The following is a 16,283-nucleotide window of genomic DNA, read 5'->3' on the forward strand; positions in this document are numbered from 1 at the left end:
TTGTGCATCGTACAGTATTATCTCGTTATTGAATGTAGACTTCGAAATTTTATCAAAGGTGCTGTCTCTGAGGTTGGAAAAGCTACTGCCTATTATTATAAAAGAAGACCAGACAGGTTTTATCAAGGGCCGCAGCTCTTCCAATGATAGCAGGAGGGTACTGAACATATTACAAGTATGTCAGTAGAGATTGATTCCGGGCTTGGTGGTCCCCCTAGATGTGGAAAAGGTCGGGTGCAGTGGTCATATCTCTTTGGTATTGTTCTTGGGGGAGCCTTCGCTCGGTGGATTGCAGTGTTATATAGTGACCCCAAGGCAGAGGTCAGCATGAACAGTGTAAAATCGAATAATTTTAGCATTGGGAGAGGCAGCCGACAGAGATGTCCTCTCTTGTCACTGTTATTGACTTTGGGAATTGAGCCGCTGGCATCTGGAAGGATCCTGAAATAGTGGCGCCAAAAGTAGGACTTGGAGAGCACAAAATTACTCTTTATGCGAATGATGTCCTTCAGTTTCTGGATAACCTGGAAAAGTCCGTACCCCGGTTAACACAAAATATTAAATAATTCAGCAGCTTCTCGGGATACAGGATAATGGGAAGAAATGGCTGTGGGAGGATTGGTGGAAGTGCCTGAGATGGAGAATGGAATGCAATATCCTTTTCAGAGGTCGCAAAAAGTTTTTCCCTATTGGGAATTTTCACTACCCCGTCTGTCATCATCTGTACGGAGCTAACTTTGTGCAGTTGTTGGATAGGATGAAGCAGGACTACAGTGGTGGGAGGGGCTACCAATATCATAGCTAGGCCTTATAGGCCTGATCAAAATGAATGTTCTTACTTGGTTATTATACCCTATTAGGATGCTCCCGTTGTTGCTTCCCCAACAGGTGCTGCGGATGCTTTTTAGCTGACTTAGGTCCTTTATTTGGTGCCACAGGCATCCTTAATTAAATGTACTAAGTTGCACCTCCCACAGCGTATGGGGGTGGATCTTCCAGATTTGAAGAGATACCAAATAAATGCCCTGTTGTCATATGTGGGTGACTGGGTCGTAAGGACTCGAGGTCGATATGGCTTGATGTGAAGGCTTCGCAGGCAAGGTGTCCCTTCGTTAATTTATTGTTTATGGACATGATGTGATCCTTGGCTGAGTACTGTGAGAGCCTAATTATCTTAAATGCAGTGAAAGCATGGAGAGTAATGCGACAGGGTGAGGGCAATTTGCTTAAGACCTCCCTGTTCACTCCATTAGTGGGAGCCCAAGGAATTAGACCGGGGTCAATGGACTCTGGCTTCAAAGCATGGGAGGGTACCCTATTTGGGAGACTTATTTGAGGGAGAGGTCTTGATGTCTTTTAACCAGTTAAGTCAGTAATACAGGATACCTAGTTGGGATCTCTTCTGATGTTTTCAGCTGAGGGATTATATACAGAAGAAAACCATGTGCTTAGCTCAGCCTTACAAGTTGCACATAGAGAGAAGAGTGCTCTGATGTGGGGGCGTTCTTTCGGTTAGTACCATATATCATTTGTAGAGAGAGAGCACCTTGGGAGATATGGAGAGACTCCATGGGATCTGGAATCAGGAATTAGGAGAAGAAATCTCATTGGAAACATGGGAGGAGATATAGGAGAATGTGAAGGAAATTTCAATATGCAATAAAGCACAAGCGATGCAATTAAAGATCCTTCACAGAGCCCATATGGCACCGGAGGGGTTAGCAATGTCTAAGAAAGGATCATCTCCAGGATGTTCCAAACATAAAATTATCATGGGCGCCCGTCCACACTGCTTTTGGTCCTGCCACAAGATTCGGGGATACCGGGGTGCCAATGTCAACAAGCTGGAGAGAATCCTGGGAATTGAAGTTAAGGCAGACCCGGTATCCCTTCTTTTGGAACTGTCGAATCTGCCCACTCTGGGTGACACAGGAAGAGGTTATTTAATATTCTTACACAGTGCCAGGAAGAATTGGATATAAGAAAAAAACCCAGGTCTTACGGGGAGCCCGTTCCCAAAAGTATCTTACAAATACAGTGCACCATGGAACAGAGCAATTTTATAAAATGTGGGGGCCCTTTCTAAGTTCCACAGACACGGATCCATCAGCGATACTGATTAGGGCTTTTATATAGTCGTGAGGGCCAGGTTTGGTGGTCCTAGGATTCTGAAGAGGGGAGGCTTAGTCAGTATGGGTATAATAATTGTTGCTCCCGTTGAGGTGGAGGTGCGGCAAGGAGAGTAATGTGATGAAATCTAATTTAATTGTTATTTAATTTAATTTCATTTTATTTAATTTCCTCTTAGTTTAACTTGAGCTAAGTTAAGTAACTATGAGATGATCGTACCCTGTAGAGTACTAGGTAGTTTACTGTTAATACTGTTGTAATATAATGTTGTATTCTCTCTATTCTTCTGTACCTTTGTATTTTTATAATATTTTTTGTTAAAGAGTATAAACTTTTTCAACAAAAATATAAATAAATAAAAAAACAACAAATAGAGTTAGCAAGCTGCCAGCGTTAAATAAATGTTGAAAGGCAACTCATCATTCGAGGGATTGGAAGAACCCTGAACTTGGACCCTCATGGAGCCATGTTGGTGGCAGTAATTTAAAATGTCAAGAATGTGATCCAGGGGGAGGAGAAATGAAGCTGAGGGAAGTCTAGATATTTGTTGAGCCAGGAGGTGCTTGGGTCATGTATTTTGAGGACCCCTCACCGAAATGGGAGTCACTAGACAGGCTGAAAATAGGACTCCAAGTGCTTCATCGTGATTTTTAATAAGCTACCACTTTATTTCTGCCTGCCAATGGCAACATTGAGTGTAGTCCAAGTCATTGTGCATACTTAAGATAGAGCTAGATAGGTTATTGATTAGTAAGGGATCAAGGGTTATGGAGAGAAGACAGAGTATGGGGTTGTTATACATATCAGCTATGATCAAATGGTGCAGCAGACTGGATGGGCTGAAGAGCCTAATTCTGCTTATCTTATAACATTTCACCATTTATAGCAAAAATTTAACCATTTCAGATATAAAACTGATCCAGTATTCATCGTCATTTGTGGAAGAGTCTTCCAAACATCTATCACCCTTTATGTGTAGAAGTGTTTCTAATTTTTTTCCTGAGTGATCTTAATCTACCTTATGTTTTCCTGTAAGTAGCTTGAAGAGTTGATCAGATCACCCCCTAACCTTCTAAGTTCTGGAGAAACCATCTAAATTAGTGGGCGGCACGGTGGCTAGCACTGCTGCCTCACAGCGCCAGAGACCTGGGTTCAATTCCCACCTCAGGCGACTGATTGTGTGGAGTTTGCACGTTCTCCCCGTGTCTGCGTGGGTTTCCTCCGGGTGCTCCGGTTTCCTCCCACAGTCCAAAGATGTGCGGGGCAGGTGAATTGGCCATGCTAAATTGCCCGTAGTGTTAGGTAAGGGGTAAATGTAGGGGTATGGGTGGGTTGTGTTTCGGAGGGTCGGTGTGGACTTGTTGGGCCGAAGGGCCTGTTTCCACACTGTAAGTAATCTAATCTTATTATTGTATAATCTCTCCTCATAACCCTAAATTCCAGATTTCATTCTGGTAAACCTATATTATACTCCTTTCCAAGCCTAAGGTTTGATGCCCAGATCTGCTCACAGTACTCCAAGCAGAGTCTATCCAGGATTTTGAATAACAGTAGCATAACCTCTGTATCCTAATACTCTAATCCTCAACATATATATTAGCCTCTTGAATTTTTTCTGCACCTTTTCATACTTTAAAGATCTAAACAATCTGAATCCCCAAGTCTCTTTGGATATCTATTGTATTTATCTTCATACCATAAGAAAGTACGCTGATTTATCCTTTTCTAGTCCAAAATTGATAACCTCAAACTTGCTTACGTTGAACTTCATCTGCCACAGTTTTGCCCATTCACTTGGTCTATCAATATCCCTTTAGAATTTTATATGATTATCAACAATGTCTGTAATTCCATCTAACTTTGTGTCATCAGCAGATTTGGATGCATGACTTTCTATGCCATTATCCAAATCACTTAATAAATAATATGAGTAACTGAGGCTCTAGTGCAGAACCTTGTAGGACACTATTGGTCACATCCTGCTAATTTGAGTATTTACACACTATTCCTACCTTTTGTCGCTTGCTTCTCACTCAATTTCCCAGCCTTGTCAGTAACTTGCTCTCAATTCCGAGGGCTTCCACCTTATGTTACAGTCTCTCATATGGGACTTTATCAAACACCTTCTACAAGTCCAAATAAACAACGTCCATAGACATTACCCTGTCCATTATCTTAATCACCTATCCAGAAAATTCTCTGAGATTTATCAGACATGACCTATCTGTCATGAATCCATGCTGATTCTTCCTGGTTAAGTGGAAATTTTCTAGGTGTTCAGTTACCTCATCCTTGATTAAAGCCTCCAACTATTTATCCAGCATAGATGTTAGTCTAATTGGTCTGTAATTCCCTGAGTTTTCCTCTTTCCCCATTTTTTAAAAGTGGAGTGATTTGAGAACTATTTTCCAATGCAGAGGGATGACACTGTTTCTAGGGAACCCTGAAAGATTATAAAAACTGAAAGAACTGTGCATGCTGTAAATCAGAAACAAAAATTGAAATTGCTGGAAAAGCTCAGCAGGTCTGACAGCGTCTGTGGAGAGAAATCAGAACTCACTCGACTCGAAATGTCAACTCTGATTTCTCTCCACAGATCTGCTCAGTTTTTCCAGCACTTTCTGTTTTTGTTTCTCAAAGATTATAGTCAGGTCATCTATAATGTGTTCCCCTAAAAGCCAGGGAACTATAGACCAGTGAGCCTGACGTCGTTGGTGGGCAAGTTGTTGGAGGGAATCCTGAGGGACAGGATGTACATGTATTTGGAAAGGCAAGGTCTGATTAGGGATAGTCAACATGGCTTTGTGCGTGGGAAATCATGTCTCACTAACTTGATTGAGTCTTTTGAGGAAGTAACAAAGTGAATTGATGAGGGCAGAGTGATGGACGTGATCTATATGGACTTCAGTAAGACGTTCAACAAGGTTCCCCATGAGAGACTGGTTAGATCTCATGGAATACAGGGAGAACTAGCTATTTGGATACAGAACTGGCTCAATCATCGAAATTAGAGGGTGGTGATGGAGGGTTGTTTTTCAGACTGGAGGCCTGTGACCACTGGAGTGCCACATGGATCAGTGCTAGGTCCACGACTTTTCAACAATTATATAAATATTTTAGATGTGAGCATAAGAGGTAAAGTTAGCAAGTCTGCACATAACACCAAAATTGGAGGAGTAGTGCACAGCGAAGAAGGCTACCTCAGATTACAAGGGGATCTTGATCAGATGGGCAAATGGGCTGAGAAGTGGCAGATGGAGTTTAATTTACATAAATGCAAGGTGCTGTATTTTGGGAAAGCAAATCTTAGCAGGACTTATACACTTAATGGTAAGGTCTGAGGGAGCGTTGTTGAACAAAAAGACCATGGCGTGCAGGTTCACAGCTCCTTGAAAGTGGAGTCACAGGTAAATAGGATAGTGAAGAAGGTGTTTGGTATGTTTTCCTTTATTAGTCAGAGTATTGAGTATAGGAGTTGGGAGGTAATGTTGCGGCTGTACAGGAAATTGGTTAGGCCACTTTTGGAATATCGCATGAAATATCGGAAGGATATTGTGAAACTTGAAAGGCTTCAGAAAAGATTTACAAGGATGTTGCCAGGGATGTTGCCCCTATTAGAGCAATAGGGAGAGGTTGAATAGGCTGGTGCTGTTTTCCCTAGAGCTGACAGGTGACCTTATAGAGGTTTATAAAATCATGAGGGGCATGGATAGGATAAATAGACAAACTCTTTTCCCTGGGGTGAGGGAGTCCAGAACATGAGGCCATAGGTTTAGGGTGAGAGGGGAAAGATATAAAAGACATCTAAGAGGCAACTTTTTCACAGAGAGGGTGGTAAGTGTGTGAAATGGGCTGCCAGAGGAAGTGGTGACGGCTGGTACAATTGCAACATTTAAAAGGCATCTGGATGGCTATTTGAATAGGTAGGGTTTGGAGGGATATGGGGAGGGTGCTGGCAGGTGGGACTAGATTGGGTTGGGATATCTGGTCGGCATGGATGAGTTGGACCGAAGGGTCTGTTTCCGTGCTATACATCTCTATGACTCAACGATTCTACTTCCTTTAACATCCTCAGAATGAAATCTTCAGGTCCTGGGGATTTGTCATCTTCAATTTCCTCCATTACTGATGTTTTACTTGTGTTAATTTCATTCAGTCCCTAATCCTGTTCAATTATTCATTTCCTCAGAACTTCCTCAGGAGAGCAAAGATGATCCTCAATAGGAGTGACAGTACCAGAGTAGTTGCTATGGGTGCTTCAACTTTCCAAATATTGACTGGGAATACTATAGTTCAAGTACTTTAGATGGGTCAGTTTTTGTCCATTATGTGCAGGATGGTTTTCTGACACAGTATATAGAAAGGCCAACAAGGAGCGAGGCCACATTAGATTTGGTATTGGGTAATGAACCCGCCCTGGTGTTATATTTGGAGGTAGGTGAGCACTTTGGTGATAGGGACCACAATTCAGTCATGGGATAGGTATACACGAAGGGCAAGAGCTACAGGTGGGGCAAAAGGTAATTATGATGCAATTAGACAAGATTTAGAATACATAGGATAGGGAAGGAAACTGCAGGGGGTGGGCACAATAGAAATGTGGAGCTTACTCAAAGAACAACTTGGGTAGGTCATGCCTCACAATCCTTATCGAGTTCTTTGAGAAGGTGACCAAACAGGTGGATGTGTGTCCTTGCTAAGTATGTATCTGTCAGACAGGGAGGAAGTTGTTGAGCATAGGAGCTGTAGTTTACTAAGGAAGTTCAAACTCTTGTCAAGAGGAAGAAGAAGGCTTATGTCTGGATGAGATGTGAAGACTCAGTTAGGGTGATTCAGAGTTACAAGGTAGCCAGGAAAGACCTAAAGAGAGAACTAAGACAAGCAAGGAGGGAATATGAGAGGTTGTTGGCAGATAGGAGCAGGGAAAACCCTGAAGCTTCCTATGGGTATATAAGTGATAAAAGAATGACTAGAGTAAGATTAGGGCCAATCAAGGCCAGTAGTGGGAAGTTGTGCGTGGAGTCAGAGGAGATACAGGAAGCACTGAATGAATATTTTTCATCAGTATTCACCCTGGAAAAAGATAATTATGAAAAAGAGAATTTTGAGAAACAGGCTACTAGACTAGATGGGATTGAGGTTCACAAGGAGAAGGTGTTAGAAGTTCTGGGAAGTGTGAAATTAGATAAATCCCCTGGGCCAGATGGGATTTATCCTAGGATTCTCTGGGACGCTAGGGTGGAAATTGCTGAGACTTGAGCTTCGATCTTTATGTCATCATTGTCTACAGGAATAGTACCAGAAGACTGGAGGATAGGAAATTTTATTTCCTTGCTCAAGAAGGGGAGTAGAGATAACCTTGGTAATTATAGACCAGTGAGCCTTACTTCGGTTGTGAGTGAAGTGTTGGAAACGTTTCTAAGAGATAGGACTCATAATCATCTCAAAAGGAATAAGTTGATTAGAGATAGTCAACATGGTCTTATGAAGGGTAGGTCATTTCTCAGAAACCTTATTGAGTTCTGAGAGGGTGACCAAACAGACAGATGAAGGTAGAGCTGATGATCTGGTGTATATGGATTTCAGTAAAGTGTTTCCCATGGTAGTCAACTGCACAAAATATGGAGACATGGGACTGAGGGTGATTTAGCGGGTTGGATCAGAAATTGGCTAGCTGAAAGAAGGCCGAGGATGGTGGTTGATGGGAAATGTTCATGCTGAAGTTCAGTTACTAGTGGTGCACTGCAAGGACCTGTTTTGGGTCCACTGCTGTTTGTCATTTTTATAAGCAACCTGGATGGGAGTGTGGAAGGGTGGGTCAGTAAATTTGCGGATGACACTACGGTCAGTACAGTTATGGACAGTGCCAAAGGATATTGTAGGTTGTGGAAGAACATAGATAGGCTGCCGAATTGGGCTGAGAGATGGCAAATGGAGTTTAATGCAGAAAAGTGTGAGGTGATTCACTTTGGAAGGAGTAACAGGAATGCAGAGTACTAGGTGAATGGTAAGATTCTTGGTAGTATAGATGAGCAGGTTGATAGAGCTGTTAAGAAAGCATATGTGTGCTAGCTTTTATTGGTAGAGGAACTGAGTTTCGGAGTCATGAGGTCATTCTGCAGCTATGGCCGATTTGGAGTATTGCGCACAGTTCTGGTCACCGTATTATAGGAAGGATGTGGAAGCTTTGGAAAGGGTTTGGAGGAGATTTACTAGGATGTTCCCTGGTTTGGAGGGAAGGTCTTACGAGGAAAGGTTGAGGGACTTTAGGCTGTTTTTGTTGGAGAAGAAGGTTGAGAGATGACATAATTGAGACACATAAGACAATCAGAGGGTAAGATCGGGTGGACAGTGAGAGCCTTTTTCCTTGAATGGTGATGACTAGCACGGGGGACATAGTTTCAAATTCAGGGATGATAGATATAGGACAGATGTCGGAGGTAGTTTCTTTACTCAGAGAGTAGTAGGGACATGGAATGCACTGCCTGCAACAGTAGTAGAGTAGCCAACATTATGAGCATTTAAATAGTCATTGGATAGGCATATGGACGAGAATGGAATAGTGTAGATCAGATGGGCTTCAGATTGGTTTCACAGGGCGGCGCAACATTGAAAGCTGAAGCGCCTGTCCTGTGCTGTAATGTTCTATGTTCTGGCAAGCTATCCTCTTTTTCTACTCTGAATATTGAGGCAAAGTAATTATTCAATGTATCTGCTATTTCTTTATAGTCATTGACAATATCCCCACTTTCAGTGTTCAGTGGGCCAACACTGCTCCTGATCACCTGCTTCCCTTTATGTAACTATAAAATTTCTTCTAATTGATGTTGATGTCCCTGGCAAATTTCCTTTCATAATCGCTTTAAGTTGCTTTGTGGCCCTTGTATCTTTTCCATTCAGCAGGATCTGTGCTGAATGACGTCAGAAAACTGTAAAAGTTGCCTGTGCTTTTTTTTTATAAGATCAGTGAATTTACTTTATAACATTCTAAACAACCAAAACAAAAACTCAGGAATGTATATATCCTGAAATAGTCATGAATTTCACACTTAAACTCTCATCAGTGTGACTACCAGCTTACCCAAGTGGAAGTATGATTGATGAATATTAGAAGAGACCACCTTATTGCATAACTTATCACTGTTATGTCTTAATTTTGTTTGTAGTTTGTGTAGGAGGACTAAATTTTGGGTTATTGTATAGCAGTAAGGAACATGATTGGGTTGGAGTTTCCCTTAGAAGTGTTGATTCCAACTTTTGCACCCCACTGACCCAAGGCTGTAAAGTTAATTCAGCATTGACAGAAGGTCAAAACTAGGGCATTTCTGAACTATATGGCTCAGCTTCCATCCTGTAAACTCACTGAGTCACTTGGGTGCTATATGCTCTCAAGCATTTCAACACAAGTTTGAGCATAATTTTGACAATTCACAGCGTTCACGTTTAAAAAACAACTCCAGATCTGATGGCAGGAAGACACTTCTGACATTAGTTAAAATCTCATAAAACTCATAAGTCACTGAGGCAGTTAGTCAAATGTTTATGGATGTTCAAACGGGTGCACAAAGAGTTCCGAACATGCTCATTCTCTAAACAAACAGTGTCTGATGACAGGAAGTCATTTACAAAGCTTGCTTAAAACACGATGAAGTGTTTTGAAGTTAATGGGCTGGTAAGTCAGTGTTTGTGGATACATACAGGCCCCAGCATGCCCATTTGCAAAAGTAACTCACCGCCTGACCGATTAATCACTTATGAAGTCTGGTTAAAAGTCTGACGAAGCACTTTAACTGATTGCTATGACCAGTTAGCACGAAAGTACCATAGCCTATGTACCCTAAAGGAATGGCAAGTACACACATGAACATATTATTTGGAAAATAATTATGCCTTTTAAAATTTGTCAGCTTATTTATTATCATGTATCGAACACAAATTACAAGATAACTCTTTGCTATGAATCTCATTCTTATGTTCTGTCAAACAGGAAATCATCTGGATTAGCATGCAACAATTTTTGTACTTCAGCCACCAATTACTCACACTCAACCCTGTTCCCACACTTTGTCTAAAGTTCATTAAGGCTTGTACCACATAAATCATTTCGACTTTTTTTTTGGACTGCAGCCCTCCTGTGTTATACAAAACAAAACTTAACAAAATGTGGTTGTTATGTAGCAGACAGAAACAAACCCAATAGGATTAGGCATTTTTAATAGCAGCAGAGACTTGTGAAACATACAGCATGTCAGAACACATTTAAAGAGACGACAAAGGTGACACAGTACAGGAGATTTTGTTTTCATGCAGCATTTCTGGAATAGTGAGCATCATAAATATAAATTCTTTGATTTTCTGATTCAAACTTTTTGACACAAAAGTTTATTGCAGAAAAATAAATCCACTGGAGAAAATGGTTTTATTCCCTGCACAGATGTACTCTCAAAACTGGCTGTTGAAAACCCGAAAATGTCCAAAAACTGGGTGCTTCCGAATGTGCCATGCACCTTTTTTTTAAATTTACTCAATTAAAATTAATTTATCTGGACAATTCAACTAGGGACAGCATGGCTCCAGACTCCGTTTCTGTTTTGCTATTTGCGCCCTGGCATATGCCCATTACTTCCAGTAGCCCCTGACCCCATCTGACCAGATTTGCCGGATCCACCCACTGACCCACGACCTAGTAAAATCCAAAATTCAGCATGGTTGCATTCTCAGTTCTGTTGGTTTTGAGGGAAGGTACTATATCTACGTGGACACATTCAGAAACAAGATCACACACATTTGATGACTTTCAAGCAACTTTATTGTGTTTAAAGTGACTAAGAGAGCTGAAGAAAAACTGGCTCAAAATCTTTTGAATTGGAGATGATTTATTTTTAAATGTTCCCGCACTTTTCTGCAGCAATATATTTTTCATTGCACAGCATTTTCTCACAAGCAGGACAGTGTGGACTTCAAACACAATCACTTTGTGAGAATCACCCAAAACTGTCACAGCAAGGCTTTCAGATATGATGTGATTTATACAAAATGCAAGAAGTTTAAACATATGGGAAATATTAATGGGTACAATGATCCAGTTTTCAAACAGGTGGTAGATTTGGGAAACAAATTCCTCTCAGAGTTATTGTCGCTCACCAAATGGAATGATCCTTCAAAGTTGTTCCAAGTTTCTGTGTGCTCCAAGCAACTTTCATGAAATTGGTCTCTTCCATTCTGGACTGCCAGAATTGAAAGAAAATATTGAAGCTTCAAGTAAATCCTGCCATTTTGGACTTGACATAGGAAGGCCAAGAACATTCAGAGCTGGTGTCTTGGACCAGCAGGTAAAATAAAGCCCACATACCATACAAGAATATTAAAATAAAGGTAATACAACAGCGATGAGGGACTTCAGTTACAGGGAAGAATTAGAGAAGCTAATTTAATGGAGCTGCTTAAAATTATACGGCATTTTAAAGCAATAAATAGGGACAAAGTGCTTCTATGGCAGATGGATTTCTAGCCAAAGGACAGAGATATCAGATAAAGGAACCAGACAGGAGATCAACAGAATTAGTTTTACACAATGAGTTATAACCCAAGAATGCACCTCTGGAAATTACAGTACAAGTAGACTCATGGCTAACTTTAAAAAAACAAATAATTAGGATTAAAATGAAATACTTGCGAGACTATGGTGAATCAGTGAAATAAAGGGACTAAATGAACAGCCCTTTCAAAAAGGTCAGCAGAAACACTATGGGGTGAATGATTTCCTTTTGTGCTATGTGCTGCTAATTGATGTGCTCGTCACTATTATTACAATCATAAAGGAAGATAATTGTGATTGTTGGGGAAAAAAATCTCATCCCTAAGACATAGGAAGAGCTCCTTAAGGTAGTGTCCTTGGCTCAACAGTCTTCAGATTCTTCATCTATTACCATCTCTCCATCATATGGTCAGAAGTGAGGATGTTCTAGTTCCCTCATTTTAGTTCACCCTACTAGTTGCATTCCAATTCATGTAATACAATGTCTTGGAACTGTATTTCTGTTCCTTCACTGTTGCTGGGTCAGATTCTGGAACTCCCTCCCCAGCAGCACGGTGGGTGTCTATACACCAGACTGACAGCAGCTGTTCAATAAAGCAACTCATCACCACCATCTAGGTTCCGGTCCTCAGTGATTTCGATGGACCCCTGGCCCTTAGCAGTTTTGAAGGGCCCCTGGGCCTTGGTGGCTTCAACAGGCCCCTGGTCTTTGGCAGTTTCGGCAAGTCTCCAGTCCTTGGCAGTTTCAATCGGCCCTGGTCCTCAGAAGTTTTGTCAGGACCCGGCCCTCAACAGCTTTGACAGGCCTCTGGTTCTTGGCAGTTTTGAAAGGCCCCAGGTCCTCAGCAGTTAGACAGGTACCGGTCCTCAGCAGTTAGACAGGTACTGGTCCTCAGCAGTTGGGCAAGTACCGGTCCTCAGCAGTTGGGCAGGGTTCGGTCCTCAGCAGTTGGGCAGGGTTCGGTCCTCAGCAGTTGGGCAGGGTTTGGTCCTCAGCAGTTGGGCACGGTTCGGTCCTCAGCAGTTAGACAGGTACCGGTCCTCAGCAGTTGGGCAGGGTTCGGTCCTCAGCAGTTGGGCAGGGTTTGGTCCTCAGCAGTTGGGCACAGTTCGGTCCTCAGCAGTTAGACAGGTACCGGTCCTCAGCAGTTGGGCAGGGTTTGGTCCTCAGCAGTTGGGCACGGTTCGGTCCTCAGCAGTTGGGCAGGGTTCAGTCCTCAGCAGTTGGGCAGGGTTCAGTCCTCAGCAGTTGGGCAGGGTTCGGTCCTCAGCAGTTGGGCAGGGTTCGGTCCTCAACAGTTGGACAGTGTCCAATCCTCGACAATTAGACAGGATACAGTCCTCAGCAATTAGACAGCGTCCAGTCCTCAACAGGTAGACAGCGTCCAGTCCTCAACAGTTAGACAGGATCCAGTCCTCAACAGTTAGCCAGGATCCAGTCCTCAACAGTTGAACAGGATCCAGTCCTCGGCAGTTGAACAGGATCTAGTCCTCGGTAGTGGCTGGTCCAAGAGGCCATGGAATGAAGAGAAAGTGATAATTGTCTGTCTTCTTGAGGGTAATTAGGGACGGACAACAAAGTGGATTTGGCCAGTGATGTCACATCTCAACTAAAGAATTTTAACCAAATTATTTTCTTTATAAGGAACACTAGAAAACTACAGGAAGCTATCAGCCCAACAATATCATTTCAATTAGCAACACATTTTGGAACATTAGCATCCTGTTTTTCTCAGCCTGTTTTGCTGCAGCCAGTTTCCAGCTTATTATTGCAATAGCTGCTGATGAGGTTGCCATGTGGTCCAGTTAATGGCAATTTATTCCAACCAGTTTCTAGTGAACAGAATGCTGATGATTCATATGACATATACACAAATGTCTGTTCTGCACTGATCAGTGGAAGCTATGTAATACGTTGCATTTTGAGGAGTGTTTTACCATAAATGCACAATGCTAATGTGCAACAATGACCAACTGTTCAAGGGTATAAATCAAATTGTTAAGTAAATGCAGGCCCAAATAAATTAAAAATGTAACTGTTAACTGCTCAGAAAACTTTGCTGATTGGAATGTGCTCCTCAGTTTCAGGGTGTGACTTTACAATACCAAACTTTTTAACTTTATATTGCATTGGTAACAAAAAACATCTGGTGAATTCAACCATTCTGACAACTTGTCCATTGCACTCATGGTCCCTTCAACTGATGTGCTCCATCTTTCACCAGAACTACAGGTCACAATTTTCTAGTCTCTGAATGTCTGCTTTTCACAATTTCCATGTTTCAGCTCTGTATAAGGCAAGCCAAATGTATTCAAGTGTAGTGTTAGCGGACTTTCTTACAGAACAAAATCATATGTTCATAAATATTGTGAAAATGCACCTAAGCTTTTCAAACACCCCACTCCCAGAGACACCACTTCATTGAATTTAATAAGACAATACAAAATGCTGACATATGCAACATCTGTTGTGTCACATGCCCTGCCCAAGAACCAGTGAATCCTGGAGCTGTTAGTCAAACATGCCAAATTCAAAGTGTGCAGCACTCTCACAAACAATAATTCTTATTCAGGCTGCAATATTGTGATAGCAAAAGTCATGAAACTTGCTAATTCAGGGCTGAACGAATTCCAGGATAACAACATGCAGCCGATTCAATCAACAGAGACATCTTCACCAGACAACATTTTGCACAGGCAGTCCCTGGGTTGTGAACAGGTCCCCTTCTGGAGTCCAATCACAAGTTGATTTGAATATAAGTTGGAACATTGCGCAGGATGATGTAAAGAAGCCATTCATAAGTACAGGAAATGTCCATATGTTGGCTCTTTGAAATTACAACCACATATGGGAATCATGTTTGTAAGTCAGACATTCATAAATCAGGGAACCCCTGTAGATCTTAGTTCATTAAAGTGCCTCCATAACAACATGACAAGTAGCTCAGCATCATTACTGAAGGTGCATTCTGATTGGTTCATAGTTAGGCACATCAATTGGCCACATTGTCAAAAACATACAGAAACTACATTTTTTAAAAAATCATGACTGTGTTGTTTCAAAATCTGGGCAACAAAGTTAACTCTAACTCAATGCATTTCTCCACCATCCAGTGAGGAAACTCAATCTCATCATTTTCTTCATGGCTTCGTATCCACTATAATATATTTTAGAAGAGAGAAAAGCTAATGGAAGATCCATAGTAATGATATAGCCAATGACAGATTCTCTGCTTATTTCTCCAAACCTTGTGGCTTCTTAGTTGCTCACTGGAGCTCCACATTTTTAATTTTCATTTCTCTCATCTTTCATTCACTTTCTCTATCTTGGGTCTCCATCCATACAAATAGCTTCTTCAGTAAGTTTTCATGCCTGACGATATGATCAATCTGAAAGATATTCACTAATGAGCTTTCCTCCATTCAACCATTCTGACAACTTGTTCATTGCTCTCATGGTCCCTCATACTGATGAGCTCCATCTTTCTCCAGAACCACAGGTCACAATTTTCTAGTCTCTGAATGTCTGCTTTTCTCAATTTCCATGGTTCAGCTCTGTATAAGGCAAGCCAGATCACAGACTTGATCATTCTTCTTTTCTTAGGATTTCTATCATTCCATACTGAGCAATTCTTTATATTTAGTGGATGCACTTTGTCAGTGCTATTTTAGTGTGTTTCTTTATGGCTGTGATCATCTTCTGACAAGATGTTTCCCAAGTATTTAAATTGTGACGGGTGGGTCCAGATGTTGACCATTTATCGTGAGCTATGTTTTCCCACCATTGGTTGCTCCAGTCTTCATAACTGTTGTACTTCAACAATAATTTTCCTTTCGCACTTCTTTAATTTGATCTATTAGCACCCGTATTTCCTCTGCTGCTCTGGTTACCAGAGTCTGCACATCTGCAGATCTCATTATCTTTACCAACTGACTTACTTTGACACCTTTCTGTACTGCATCTAGTGCACCCTCTTAATCATGGGTTCTGCAAAGATATCAAAAAGCAATAGTGTCGGGAGGAAGCCTTATCTCAGCCCGTGCCCAATGTTACCAGATCCATTTTCACTAAATGCTGTCCTGATTGGAGCAATCAGTTCCATGTGCAAAGCCACAACTGCTCTTACATCATTTCAGTCAACTCTGATCACAGCTTTTGCTAAGTAATACAGGAAATGAATTCAGGTGTTTTACAAGATCTGAGTGTATTCTAATAGAATGCCAATTAGTAACAATAGATGATCTGATCCTGCATCTCATTGTTGCCTGTGGGTCCTTGTTGTTGGATGCTATGTTTCCCTTACAACACTGACTACATTTCTAAGATACTTCTTTGGCTATGAAGCATTTGGAAATATCCTGAGATGAGGTGAATGAAAGGTACTATTTAAATGCATACACTCTCTCATTTAACACTACTGGACTTTCAGAACAAAAAGACCACATTTTACATGTTCCGACAGCTGAACAAGTCTTAACATTTTCTTCCAATTGTGCATACTGAGGCATTAAGTCCTTTGTTCATAATTACAAACCACTTGTTTATCCATGTAGTTTTCCTCCCACAGTAATCTTTTCAGAAATGGATATGTTTTAAAGACAAAACTATCCAGTT

Source organism: Hemiscyllium ocellatum, chromosome 10 (genome assembly GCF_020745735.1).
Source record: "Hemiscyllium ocellatum isolate sHemOce1 chromosome 10, sHemOce1.pat.X.cur, whole genome shotgun sequence".
NCBI classification, from domain to species: Eukaryota; Metazoa; Chordata; class Chondrichthyes; order Orectolobiformes; family Hemiscylliidae; genus Hemiscyllium; species Hemiscyllium ocellatum.